The sequence below is a fragment of the Grus americana genome, unplaced genomic scaffold (genome assembly GCF_028858705.1).
Source record: "Grus americana isolate bGruAme1 unplaced genomic scaffold, bGruAme1.mat H_87, whole genome shotgun sequence".
NCBI lineage: Eukaryota > Metazoa > Chordata > Aves > Gruiformes > Gruidae > Grus > Grus americana.
The window spans coordinates 34,548-49,366 of record NW_026561412.1 but is presented as its reverse complement, the minus strand read 5'-3'; positions in this window follow the sequence as shown (position 1 = coordinate 49,366).

Here is a 14,819-nt window from a genome sequence, read left to right as displayed (position 1 = left end):
GCCGCATCCACGACCTCCTCCACGCCCAACAACCACAGCGCCTGCGCCTGGGACCACGTCCGCCTTGAAAGCGCTCGCCTGCTTACAACACCTCCACCGCCTCACCCGCGACACGCGCAGTTAGCCCAACGGCCCCACGCACCCCCACCACCGCTTCTGGACCGCCACCCAATCCCTCCCCACCTCTGTCCCTCCCGCCTCCTCCCCTCGCCCAGGGGCAGGAGCCCCTGACAGAACGGCCCTGCACCCTGAGCCTCCCCTGACTGCTCCCCTATTTATTATGGAACTCTCCGCCTATTTATTTTTGACAATGGCGTCGATCTATTTATTCACCTATTTATTCGACAGAAAATAAAGGCCTCTGGCAAAAAGCTCAACAGCGCCTCTCGTCTCAGAAGCACGCCAACCAGCCTTTGGGGTGGGGGAAGCGACCTCCACTCAACCCCTACTCGCTCCTCCAAACAGGGGCTCGCCACGGCCCGTGCCCGCTCTTCTCTCGGGCGCCTCCTCCCCAAGGAGGCACTGTCCTCCACCGCTCTGGAAAACCTCTCCCAGGGTTTAACCACCGTCCTCAGAAGCACCTCGTCGGCCCTTGTCTCCTCACATCTTCCACCTCCCATTCCCCGCTTCAGACCGACCGATGATCAGCAGCTCCCCAGCCCTCAGTACCAGGGAGACACGGGCCTGTTGGAGCGGGTCCAGAGCAGGGCCACAAACACCGTCAGAGGGGTGGAACACCTCTCCGACGAGGACCGGCTGAGAGACTTGGCCTTCTTCAGCCCTGCACAAGAGAAGGCGCCGGGACCACCTTCTGGCGGCCTTTCCCTACTTACGGGGGGCTCGCAAGAAAGATGGGGACAGACTTTTTTAGCAGGCCTCTAGCGATAGGACAAGGGCTCAGGGGTTTAAACTAAAACGGGGGAGATTCGCAACAGAGAGAAGAAGACACTTTTTACCATGAGGCTGTGGCGAAGCGCCGGCACAGGTTGCCCACCCCCCACCACCCCAAACCACGAGGTGGTCGATGCCCCAGCCCAGAAACATTCAAGGTCGGGTGGACGGGGCTCTGAGCAACCCCATCGAGTTGAAGATATCCATGCACATTGCTGGCAGGGTGGACCAGGCGACCTTTAAAGGTCGCTCCCAACCCCAAAAACCGCTCGATAGCTTCTACGAAGGAGAGCACGCCAGAGATCGCTTGGATTGGGCCGAGGTCCGCTGCTCTTAGACGCTTCGGGCGTTCGTCACGACAACTCTCCCGTTGCGCTGCTCAAAACACCTTGCCGCACCACCTATTCTAGTCCAGGGCAACGCACGCAAGCTCCAGCCACGCACCTCCGACATCAGCCTACCTCCTGCAGCGACGGCAACACCTCGGTACGTCGATATCGAACCGAATCACGCGCGCCATCTCTGCCACCATCCCAAGCACAGCATCCACCGACACAAGCCTTGCCTGGCAAGACCGTGGCTCCCAGCTTGCCACCCAGCCTTGCCTGCCGCCGCCGCGCAGCCAACCACCACCAGCGCACAGCGCGTTTCCCCTGCTCCAAAAGCTTACCGACACGTGGGCCAGCGCCTCTCAGGCAAGCAGAAACGCCATGCTTGCTCTGGCAAGGGGCCTGAAAACCTCAGCCACTGACACCTACCCCCACCTCCTCCCCCTGGCCTTCGACAACTCCATCAGCTGGCTCAGATCCACCTCCAGAGGACTCCTGGACACCCCTCCCTCTAGGGGCGCAGGGGCTCAGGCCGTCCCAAACGCTAGACCCTTCGCTTACGGGCCACGTTGTCTTCTGTGCTCCTCCAGACACCTCGGCGGGCAAGGAGGCAGAGAAAACACAACGAGACCCCTGCTACGGGGGCACACGACGGCACCGCAGCAGCCAGGACCCAACGCGGCGCTGCCGGCAACAGCCCCGGCAGCAGGAGGAGCAGAACTCTCCCCTCTTCCCTCCTCCTTTTCCTGAAGCCTTTCCTCCTGCCTTTCTTCCCCAACCTCACCGCCTCCAAACACCGGAGCCGGGGCAGCTCCACCCAGCAACACATCCAATGCTCACGTGCCCCACCCAGAGCCACCTCCTCGCAAGCCGCCGCCGCCACCCCCAGGCCCTCGCTCCAGATAAGGGCTCCCCGGGCTCTGCCAAGTGACATCACAACCCTTCCCAGCACCAACAGAAAAGACCAGCTAAGATGAAAGCAAAGGCGAGCCACAAGCAAAAGGAAAACAGACCACAACCAACACCAGGGCACACGACAGACGGAAAGAGACACTTGGCCAGGGAGGGAAACTTCAGCCCCACAACAGAGGCAGCAACAGGGAAACCCTGACACCCCTCCCCGGCACAGCTGCCCCCGAGGGCTCTGCCCCAGCCAGCGCTTTCGCATCCCTACTCAACCACTACAGCCAACCCAACCCCACACACCACCAGCAAAGCACCGCCACCGACCGCCATCCCTCCCTCCCCAAGCACGGCCGCCCCACCAACACACTTCCCCAAGAATACCACAGCCGCCAGCCAAAACTGAGAACGCAACCAGAAACTCGCTGCAATCGGAAAGCGAGGAAGGGAAAGCCGCGGCACCGCATAAAGCCGGCCACCTAGCAGCACCCCAAGCACAGCGCCCACCCCGCACCGCCACCAAGCCCGACCAGGCTCCCCGCCCAGCACCACCCACGCAGCGCACACAGCCCCACCATGGCTGCGCACCAACCCCACAGCCCTGCCCGCGGCACGGCGCCCCGGCGCTAGCTCCTGCTCCTCCGACGGCTCTCGCCACCGCCCTCGCCTGCCACCACCTGCGGCCAGCCACGCCACCCTCACCTGGGACAGCCTCAACCTCCTCCAGGCCATGGCTCCCAGCCCGCCACAGCCCTGCCACCACACCAGCAGCCGCCATCCTTCCCCGACACCCTCCTCCACGACAACCACACGAACCAAGGCGCCGCCACCGCCCTCCACATCCTCCAGCACCTCTTCGACACCCTCAGCAGCCACAGCACCCCCCCCGCCACTGGGACGCCCAGGCACGCCACCTACTCCTCAACAACCTCCACCACCACATCCAGCAGCTCCAGCAATGCCTGCCAGCCAACGGGACGCGCTTCAAAAGGCAAGGGCCCCGCAACCGGCTGCTCAGCATCGACAAGTACTTCAGCCGCATCCACGACCTCCTCCACGCCCACAACCACAGCGCCTGCGCCTGGGACCACGTCCGCCTTGAAGCTCGCGCCTGCTTACAACACCACCTCCACCGCCTCACCCGCGAGACACGCGCAGTTAGCCCAACGGCCCCACGCACCCCCCCCACCACCGCTTCTGGACCGCCACCCAATCCCTCCCCACCTCTGTCCTCCCGCCTCCTCCCCTCGCCCAGGGGCAGGAGCCCCTGACAGAACGGCCCTGCACCCTGAGCCTCCCTGACTGCTCCCCTATTTATTATGGAACTCGGCCTATTTATTTTGACAATGGCGTCGATCTATTTATTCACCTATTTATTCGACAGAAAATAAAGGCCTCTGGCAAAAAGCTCAACAGCGCCTCTCGTCTCAGAAGCACGCCAACCAGCCTTTGGGTGGGGGGAAGCGACCTCCACTCAACCCCTACTCTCGCTCCAAACAGGGGCTCGCCACGGCCCGTGCCCGCTCTTCTCTCGGGCGCCTCCTCCCCAAGGAGGCACTGTCCTCCACCGCTCTGGAAAACCTCTCCCAGGGTTTAACCACCGTCCTCAGAAGCACCTCGTCGGCCTTGTCTCCTCAGCATCTTCCACCTCCCATCCCCGCTTCAGACCGACCCGATGATCAGCAGCTCCCCAGCCCTCAGTACCAGGAGACACGGCTGTTGGAGCGGGTCCAGAGCAGCCACAACACCGTCAGAGGGGTGGAACACCTCTCCGACGAGGACCGGCTGAGAGACTTGGCCTTCTTCAGCCTGCACAAGAGAAGGCGCCGGGGACACCTTCTGCGGCCTTTCCTACTTACGGGGGGCTCGCAAGAAAGATGGGGACAGACTTTTTAGCAGGGCCTCTAGCGATAGGACAAGGGCTCAGGGGTTTAAACTAAAAAAACGGGGGGAGATTCGCAACAGAGAGAAGGAAGACACGTTTTAAACCATGAGGCTGGCGAAGCGCCGGCACAGGTTGCCCACCCCCCACCCCCCAACCACGAGGTGGTCGATGCCCCAGCCCCAGAAACATTCAAGGTCGGGTGGGACGGGGCTCTGAGCAACCCCATCGAGTTGAAGATATCCATGCTCATTGCTGGCAGGGTGGACCAGGCGACCTTTAAAGGTCGCTCCCAACCCAAAAACCGCTCGATGCTTCTACGAAGGAGAGGCACGCCAGAGATCGCTTGGATTGGGCCGAGGTCCGCTGCTCTTGACGCTTCGGGCGTTCGTCACGACAACTCTCCCCGTTGCGCTGCTCGAAAACACCTTGCCGCACCACCTATTCTAGTCCAGGGCAACGCACGCAAGCTCCAGCCACACGCACCTCCGACATCAGCCTACCTCCTGCAGCGACGGCACTCGATACTCGGTACGCCGAATCACCGCGCGCTCTGCCACCATCCCCAAGCACAGCATCCACCGACACAGCCTTGCCTGGCAAGACCGTGGCTCCCAGCTGCCACCGGCCTTGCCACCGCCTTGCCGCCGCCGCCACCACCACCACCACCAGCGCACACGCGTTTCCCCTGCTCCAAAAGCTTACCGAGCACGTGGGCCAGCGCCTCTCAGGCAAGCAGAACGCCATGCTTGCTCTGGCAAAGGGCCTGAAAACCTCAGCCACTGACACCACCCACCTCCTCCTCCCCCTGGCCTTCGACAACTCCATCAGCTGGCTCAGATCCACCTCCAGAGGACTCCTGGACACCCCTCCCTCTAGGGGCGCAGGGGCTCAGGCCGTCCCAAACACCTAGACCCTTCGCTTACGGGCCACGTTGTCTTCTGTGCTCTCCAGACACCTCGGCGGGCAAGGAGGCAGAGAAAACCCAACGAGACCCCTGCCACGGGGGCACACGACTGGCACCGCAGCCAGGGACCCACCGCGGCGCTGCCGGCAACAGCCCCGGCAGCAGGAGGAGCAGAACTCCCTCCTCTTCCCCTCCTCCTTTTCCTGAAGCCTTTCCTCCTGCCTTTCTTCCCCAACCTCCCACCGCCTCCAAACACCGGAGCCCGGGCAGCTCCACCCAGCAACACATCCAATGCTCACGTGCCCACACCCAGAGCCACCTCCTCGCAAGCCGCCGCCGCCACCCCCAGGCCCTCGCTCCAGGATAAGGGCTCCCCGGGCTCTGCCAAGTGACATCACAACCCTTCCCAGCACCAACAGAAAAGACCAGCTAAGATGAAAGCAAAGGCGAAGCCACAAGCAAAAGGAAAACAGACCACAACCAACACCAGGGCACGACAGACGGAAAGAGACACTTGGCCAGGAAGGGAAACTTCAGCCCCACAACAGAGGCAGCAACAGGAAACCCTGACACCCCTCCCCGGCACAGCTGCCCCCCGAGGGCTCTGCCCCAGCCAGCGCTTTCGCATCCCCTACTCAACCACTACAGCCAACCCAACCCCAACACACCACCAGCAAAGCACCGCCACCGACCGCCATCCCTCCCTCCCCAAGCACGGCCGCCCCACCAACACACTTCCCCAAGAATACCACAGCCGCCAGCCAAAACTGAGAACGCAACCAGAAACTCGCTGCAATCGGAAAGCGAGAAGAGGGAAGCCGCGGCAACCGCATAAAGCCGGCCACCTAGCAGCACCCCAAGCACAGCGCCCACCACGCCAGCACCGCCACCAAGCCCGACCAGGCCTCCCGCCCAGCACCACCCACGCAGCGCACACAGCCCCACCATGGCTGCGCACACGCAACCCCACAGCCCTGCCCGCGGCAGGCGCCCCGGCGCTCCTGCTCCTCCTGACGGCTCTCGCCACCCACCTGCCTGCCCACCAAACCGGCCTGCCACCACCTGCGGCCACGCCACCGCCACCCTCACCTGGGACAGCCTCAACCTCCTCCAGGCCATGGCTCCCAGCCCGCCCACAGCCCTGCCACCACCAGCAGCCGCCATCCTTCCCCGACACCCCCTCCACGACAACCACACGAACCAAGGCGCCGCCACCGCCCTCCACATCCTCCAGCACCTCTTCGACACCTCATCAGCCACAAGCACCCCCCGCCACTGGGACGCCCAGGCACGCCACCTACCTCCTCAACAACCTCCACCACCACATCCAGCAGCTCCCAGCAATGCCTGCCAGCCAACGGACGCGCTTCAAAAGGCAAGGGCCCCGCAACCGGCTGCTCAGCATCGACAAGTACTTCATCACCGCATCCACGACCTCCTCCACGCCCACAACCACAGCGCCTGCGCCTGGGACCACAACGTCCGCCTTGAAGCTCGCGCCCTGCTTACAACACCTCCACCGCCTCACCCGCGACACGCGCAGTTAGCCCAACGGCCCCACCACACTCCCCCCCACCACCGCTTCTGGACCGCCACCCACCATCCCTCCCCACCTCTGTCCTCCCGCCTCCTCCCCTCGCCCAGGGGCAGGAGCCCCTGACAGAACGGCCCTGCACCCTGAGCCTCCCCTGACTGCTCCCCTATTTAATAGGAACTCGGCCTATTTATTTTGACAATGGCGTCGATCTATTTATTCACCTATTTATTCGACAGAAAATAAAGGCCTCTGGCAAAAAGCTCAACAGCGCCTCTCGTCTCAGAAGCACGCCAACCAGCCTTTGGGGGGGAAGCGACCTCCACTCAACCCCTACTCGCTCCAAACAGGGGGCTCGCCACGGCCCGTGCCCGCTCTTCTCTCGGGCGCCTCCTCCCCAAGGAGGCACTGTCCTCCACCTCTGGAAAACCTCTCCCGGGTTTAACCACCGTCCTCAGAAGCACCCTCGTCGGCCCTTGTCTCCTCAGCATCTTCCACCTCCCATCCCCGCTTCAGACCGACCGATGATCAGCAGCTCCCCAGCCCTCAGTACCAGGGAGACACGGGCCTGTTGGAGCGGGTCCAGAGCAGGGCCACAAACACCGTCAGAGGGTGGAACACCTCTCCGACGAGGACCGGCTGAGAGACTTGGCCTTCTTCAGCCTGCACAAGAGAAGGCGCCGGGGACACCTTCTGGCGGCCTTTCCCTACTTACGGGGGGCTCGCAAGAAAGATGGGGACAGACTTTTTAGCAGGGCCTCTAGCGATAGGACAAGGGGGCTCAGGGTTTAAACTAAAACGGGGGGAGATTCGCAACAGAGAGAAGGAAGACAACGTTTTACCATGAGGCTGGCGAAGCGCCGGCACAGGTTGCCCACCCCCCACCCCCCAACCACGAGGTGTCGATGCCCCAGCCCCAAAACATTCAAGGTCGGGTGGGACGGGGCTCGAGCAACACCCCATCGAGTTGAAAGATATCCATGCTCATTGCTGGCAGGGTGGACCAGGCGACCTTTAAAGGTCGCTCCCAACCCAAAAACCGCTCGATGCTTCTACGAAGGAGAGGCACGCCAGAGATCGCTTGGATTGGGCCGAGGTCCGCTGCTCTTGACGCTTTCGGGCGTTCGTCACGACAACTCCTCTCCCGTTGCGCTGCTCGAAAACACCTTGCCGCACCACCTATTCTAGTCCAGGGCAACGCACGCAAGCTCCAGCCACGCACCACCTCCGACATCAGCCTACCTCCTGCAGCGACGGCACCTCGTACGCCGAATCACCGCCGCGCACTGACTGCCACAATCCAAGCACAGCATCCACCGACACAGCCTTGCCTGGCAAGACCGTGGCTCCCAGCTTGCCACCGCCTTTGCCGCCGCCGCCGCCACCACCACCACCAGCGCACACGCGTTTTCCCCTGCTCCAAAAGCTTACCGAGCACTTGGGCCAGCGCCTCTCAGGCAAGCAGAACGCCATGCTTGCTCTGGCAAGGGGCCTGAAAACCTCAGCCACTGACACCTTCCACCTCCTCCTCCCCCTGGCCTTCGACAACTCCATCAGCTGGCTCAGATCCACCTCCAGAGGACTCCTGGACACCCCTCCCTCTAGGGGCGCAGGGCTCAGGCCGTCCCAAACGCTAGACCCTTCGCTTACGGGCCACGTTGTCTTCTGTGCTCTCCAGACACCTCAGGCGGCGCAAGGAGGCAGAGAAAACACACAACGAGACCCCTGCTACGGGGGCACACGACTGGCACCGCAGCCAGGGACCCAACGCGGCGCTGCCGGCAACAGCCCCGGCAGCAGGAGGAGCAGAACTCTCCCCTCTTCCCTCCTCCTTTTTCCTGAAGCCTTTCCTCCTGCCTTTCTTCCCCAACCTCACCGCCTCCAAACACCGGAGCCGGGGCAGCTCCACCCAGCAACACATCCACATCCAATGCTCACGTGCCCACACCCAGAGCCACCTCCTCGCAAGCCGCCGCCGCCACCACCCCAGGCCCTCGCTCCAGGATAAGGGCTCCCCGGGCTCTGCCAAGTGACATCACAACCCTTCCCAGCACCAACAGAAAAGACCAGCTAAGATGAAAGCAAAGGCGAGCCACAAGCAAAAGGAAAACAGACCACAACCAACCCCAGGGCACGACAGACGGAAAGAGACACTTGGCCAGGAAGGGAAACTTCAGCCCCACAACAGAGGCAGCAACAGGGAAACCCTGACACCCCTCCCCGGCACAGCTGCCCCCGAGGGCTCTGCCCCAGCCAGCGCTTTCGCATCCCCTACTCAACCACTACAGCCAACCCAACCCCAACACACCACCAGCAAAGCACCGCCACCGACCGCCATCCCTCCCTCCCCAAGCACGGCCGCCCCACCAACACACTTCCCCAAGAATACCACAGCCGCCAGCCAAAACTGAGAACGCAACCAGAAACTCGCTGCAATCGGAAAGCGAGGAAGGGGAAAGCCGCGCACCGCATAAAGCCGGCCACCTAGCAGCACCCCAAGCACAGCGCCCACCCGCACCGCCACCAAGCCCGACCAGGCTCCCGCCCAGCACCACCCACGCAGCGCACACCACAGCCCACCATGGCTGCGCACAGCAACAACCCCACAGCCCTGCCCGCGGCACGGCGCCCCGGCGCTCCTGCCCTGCTCACCTCCTGACGGCTCTCGCGCCACCGCCCTCGCCTGCCACCACCTGCGCCCACGCCACGCCACCCTCACCTGGGACAGCCTCACAACCTCCTCCAGGCCATGGCTCCAGCCCGCCACAGCCCTGCCACCACCAGCAGCCGCCATCCTTCCCCGACAAACCCTCCTCCACGACAACCACACGAACCAAGGCGCCGCCACCCCCCCCCGCCCTCCACATCCTCCAGCACCTCTTCGACACACTCAGCAGCCACAGCACCCCCCGCCACTGGGACGCCCAGGCACGCCACCACTACTCCTCAACAACCTCCACCACCACATCCAGCAGCTCCAGCAATGCCTGCCAGCCAACGGGACGCGCTTCAAAAGGCAAGGGCCCCCGCAACCGGCTGCTCAGCATCGACAAGTACTTCAGCCCCGCATCCACGACCTCCTCCACGCCCACAACCACAGCGCCTGCGCCTGGGACCACGTCCGCCTTGAAGCTCGCGCCTGCTTACAACACCTTCCACCGCCTCACCCGCGACACGCGCAGTTAGCCCAACGGCCCCACGCAACCCCCACCACCGCTTCTGGACCGCCACCCAATCCCTCCCCCACCTCTGTCCTCCCGCCTCCTCCTCCTCCCCGCCCAGGGGCAGGAGCCCCTGACAGAACGGCCCTGCACCCTGAGCCTCCCCTGACTGCTCCCCTATTTATTATGGAACTCGGCCTATTTATTTTGACAATGGCGTCGATCTATTTATTCACCTATTTATTCGACAGAAAATAAAGGCCTCTGGCAAAAAGCTCAACAGCGCCTCTCGTCTCAGAAGCACGCCAACCAGCCTTTGGGGTGGGGGAAGCGACCTCCACTCCACCCTACTCGCTCCAAACAGGGGCTCTCGCCACGGCCCGTGCCCGCTCTTCTCTCGGCGCCTCCTCCCCAAGGAGGCACTGTCCTCCCCACCGCTCTGGAAAACCTCTCCCAGGGTTTAACCACCGTCCTCAGAAGCACCTCGTCGGCCCTTGTCTCCTCAGCATCTTCCACCTCCCATCCCCGCTTCAGACCGACCGATGATCAGCAGCTCCCCAGCCCTCAGTACCAGGGAGACACGGGCCTGTTGGAGCGGGTCCAGAGCAGGGCCACAAACACCCGTCAGAGGGGTGGAAACACCTCTCCGACGAGGACCGGCTGAGAGACTTGGCCTTCTTCAGCCTGCACAAGAGAAGGCGCCGGGGACAAACCTTCTGGCGGCCTTTCCCTACTTACGGGGGGGCTCGCAAGAAAGATGGGGACAGACTTTTTAGCAGGGCCTCTAGCGATAGGACAAGGGCTCAGGGGTTTTAAACTAAAACGGGGGGAGATTCGCAACAGAGAGAAGGAAGACACGTTTTACCATGAGGCTGGCGAAGCGCCGGCACAGGTTGCCCACCCCCCACCCCCCAAACCACGAGGTGGTCGATGCCCCAGCCCCAGAAACATTCAAGGTCGGGTGGGACGGGGCTCTGAGCAACCCCATCGAGTTGAAGATATCCATGCTCATTGCTGGCAGGGTGGACCAGGCGACCTTTAAAGGTCGCTCCCAACCCAAAAACCGCTCGATGCTTCTACGAAGGAGAGGCACGCCAGAGATCGCTTGGATTGGGCCGAGGTCCGCTGCTCTTGACGCTTCGGGCGTTCGTCACGACAACTCTCCCGTTGCGCTGCTCGAAAACACCTTGCCGCACCACCTATTCTAGTCCAGGGCAACGCACGCAAGCTCCAGCCACGCACCTCCGACATCAGCCTACCTCCTGCAGCGACGGCACCTCGGTACGCCGAATCACCGCGCGCTCTGCCACCATCCCAAGCACAGCATCCACCGACACAGCCTTGCCTGGAAGACCGTGGCTCCCAGCTTGCCACCGCCTTGCCGCCGCCGCACCACCACCACACAGCGCACACGCGTTTCCCCTGCTCCAAAAGCTTACCGAGCACGTGGGCCAGCACCTCTCAGGCAAGCAGAACGCCATGCTTGCTCTGGCAAGGGGCCTGAAAACCTCAGCCACTGACACCTCACCTCCTCCTCCCCCTGGCCTTCGACAACTCCATCAGCTGGCTCAGATCCACCTCCAGAGGACTCCTGGACACCCTCCCTCTAGGGGCGCAGGGGCTCAGGCCGTCCCAAACGCTAGACCCTTCGCTTACGGGCCACGTTGTCTTCTGTGCTTCCAGACACCTCGGCGGGCAAGGAGGCAGAGAAAACACAACGAGACCCCTGCTACGGGGGCACACGACTGGCACCGCAGCCAGGACCCAACGCGGCGCTGCCGGCAACAGCCCCGGCAGCAGGAGGAGCAGAACTCTCCCCTCTTCCCTCCTCCTTTTCCTGAAGCCTTTCCTCCTGCCTTTCTTCCCCAACCTCACCGCCTCCAAACACCGGAGCCGGGGCAGCTCCACCCAGCAACACATCCAATGCTCACGTGCCCACACCCAGAGCCACCTCCTCGCAAGCCGCCGCCGACACCCCCAGGCCCTCGCTCCAGGATAAGGGCTCCCCGGGCTCTGCCAAGTGACATCACAACCCTTCCCAGCACCAACAGAAAAGACCAGCTAAGATGAAAGCAAAGGCGAGCCACAAGCAAAGGAAAAACAGACCACAACCAACACCAGGGCACGACAGACGGAAAAGAGACACTTGGCCAGGAAGGGGAAACTTCAGCCCCACAACAGAGGCAGCAACAGGGAAACCCTGACACCCCTCCCGGCACAGCTGCCCCCGAGGGCTCTGCCCCAGCCAGCGCTTTCGCATCCCCTACTCAACCACTACAGCCAACCCAACCCCAACACACCACCAGCAAAAGCACCGCCACCGACCGCCATCCCTCCCTCCCCAAGCACGGCCGCCCACCAACACACTTCCCAGAATACACAGCCGCCAGCCAAAACTGAGAACGCAACCAGAAACTCGCTGCAATCGGAAAGCGAGGAAGGGAAAGCCGCGGCACCGCATAAAGCCGGCCACCTAGCAGCACCCAAGCACAGCGCCCACCCGCACCGCCACCAAGCCCGACCAGGCTCCCGCCCAGCACCACCCACGCAGCGCACACAGCCCCACCATGGCTGCGCACGCAACCCACAGCCCTGCCCGCGGCACGGCGCCCCGGCGCTCCTGCTCCTCCTGACGGCTCTCGCCACCGCCCTCGCCTGCCACCACCTGCGGCCACGCACGCCACCCTCACCTGGGACAGCCTCACCTCCTCCAGGCCATGGCTCCCAGCCCGCCACAGCCCTGCCACCACCAGCTGCGCCATCCTTCCCCGACCCCTCCTCCACGACAACCACCACGAACCAAGGCGCCGCCACCGCCCTCCACATCCTCCAGCACCTCTTCGACACCCTCAGCAGCCACAGAACCCCCCGCCACTGGGACGCCCAGGCACGCCACCTACTCCTCAACAACCTCCACCACCACATCCAGCAGCTCCAGCAATGCCTGCCAGCCAACGGGACGCGCTTCAAAAGGCAAGGGCCCCGCAACCGGCTGCTCAGCATCGACAAGTACTTCAGCGCATCCACGACCTCCTCCCGCCCACAACCACAGCGCCTGCGCCTGGGACCACGTCCGCCTTGAAGCTCGCGCCTGCTTACAACACCTCCACCGCCTCACCCGCGACACGCGCAGTTAGCCCAACGGCCCCACGCACCCCCACCACCGCTTCTGGACCGCCACCCAATCCCTCCCACCTCTGTCTCCCGCCTCCTCCCCTCGCCCAGGGGCAGGAGCCCCTGACAGAACGGCCCTGCACCCTGAGCCTCCCCTGACTGCTCCCCTATTTATTATGGAACTCGGCCTATTTATTTTGACAATGGCGTCGATCTATTTATTCACCTATTTATTCGACAGAAAATAAAGGCCTCTGGCAAAAAGCTCAACAGCGCCTCTCGTCTCAGAAGCACGCCAACCAGCCTTTGGGGTGGGGGGAAGCGACCTCCACTCAACCCCTACTCGCTCCAAACAGGGGCTCGCCACGGCCCGTGCCCGCTCTTCTCTCGGGCGCCTCCTCCCCAAGGAGGCACTGTCCTCCACCGCTCTGGAAAACCTCTCCCAGGGTTTAACCACCGTCCTCAGAAGCACCTCGTCGGCCCTTGTCTCCTCAGCATCTTCCACCTCCCATCCCCGCTTCAGACCGACCGATGATCAGCAGCTCCCCAGCCCTCAGTACCAGGGAGACACGGGCCTGTTGGAGCGGGTCCAGAGCAGGGGGCCACAAACACCGTCAGAGGGGTGGAACACCTCTCCGACGAGGACCGGCTGAGAGACTTGGCCTTCTTCAGCCTGCACAAGAGAAGGCGCCGGGGACACCTTCTGGCGGCCTTTCCCTACTTACGGGGGGCTCGCAAGAAAGATGGGGACAGACTTTTTAGCAGGGCCTCTAGCGATAGGACAAGGGCTCAGGGGTTTAAACTAAAACGGGGGGAGATTCGCAACAGAGAGAAGGAAGACACGTTTTACCATGAGGCTGGCGAAGCGCCGGCACAGGTTGCCCACCCCCCACCCCCCAACCACGAGGTGGTCGATGCCCCAGCCCCAGAAACATTCAAGGTCGGGTGGGACGGGGCTCTGAGCAACCCATCGAGTTGAGATATCCATGCTCATTGCTGGCAGGGTGGACCAGGCGACCTTTAAAGGTCGCTCCCAACCAAAAACCGCTCGATGCTTCTACGAAGGAGAGGCACGCCAGAGATCGCTTGGATTGGGCCGAGGTCCGCTGCTCTTGACGCTTCGGGCGTTCGTCACGACAACTCTCCGTTGCGCTGCTCGAAAAACACCTTGCCGCACCACCTATTCTAGTCCAGGGCAACGCACGCAAGCTCCAGCCACGCACCTCGACATCAGCCTACCTCCTGCAGCGACGGCACCTCGGTACGCCGAATCACCGCGCGCTCTGCCACCATCCCAAGCACAGCATCCACCGACACAGCCTTGCCTGGCAAGACCGTGGCTCCCAGCTTGCCACCGCCTTGCCGCCGCCGCCACCACCACCACCAGCGCACACGCGTTTCCCCTGCTCCAAAAGCTTACCGAGCACGTGGGCCAGCGCCTCTCAGGCAAGCAGAACGCCATGCTTGCTCTGGCAAGGGGCCTGAAAACCTCAGCCACTGACACCTCCACCTCCTCCTCCCCCTGGCCTTCGACAACTCCATCAGCTGGCTCAGATCCACCTCCAGAGGACTCCTGGACACCCCTCCCTCTAGGGGCGCAGGGGCTCAGGCCGTCCCAAACGCTAGACCCTTCGCTTACGGGCCACGTTGTCTTCTGTGCTCTCCAGACACCTCGGCGGGCAAGGAGGCAGAGAAAACACAACGAGACCCCTGCTACGGGGGCACACGACTGGCACCGCAGCCAGGGACCCAACGCGGCGCTGCCGGCAACAGCCCCGGCAGCAGGAGGAGCAGAACTCTCCCCTCTTCCCTCCTCCTTTCCTGAAGCCTTTCCTCCTGCCTTTCTTCCCCAACCTCACCGCCTCCAAACACCGGAGCCGGGGCAGCTCCCCAGCAACACATCCAATGCTCACGTGCCCACACCCAGAGCCACCTCCTCGCAAGCCGCCGCCGCCACCCCCAGGCCCTCGCTCCAGGATAAGGGCTCCCCGGGCTCTGCCAAGTGACATCACAACCCTTCCCAGCACCAACAGAAAAGACCAGCTAAGATGAAAGCAAAGGCGAGCCACAAGCAAAAGGAAAACAGACCACAACCAAC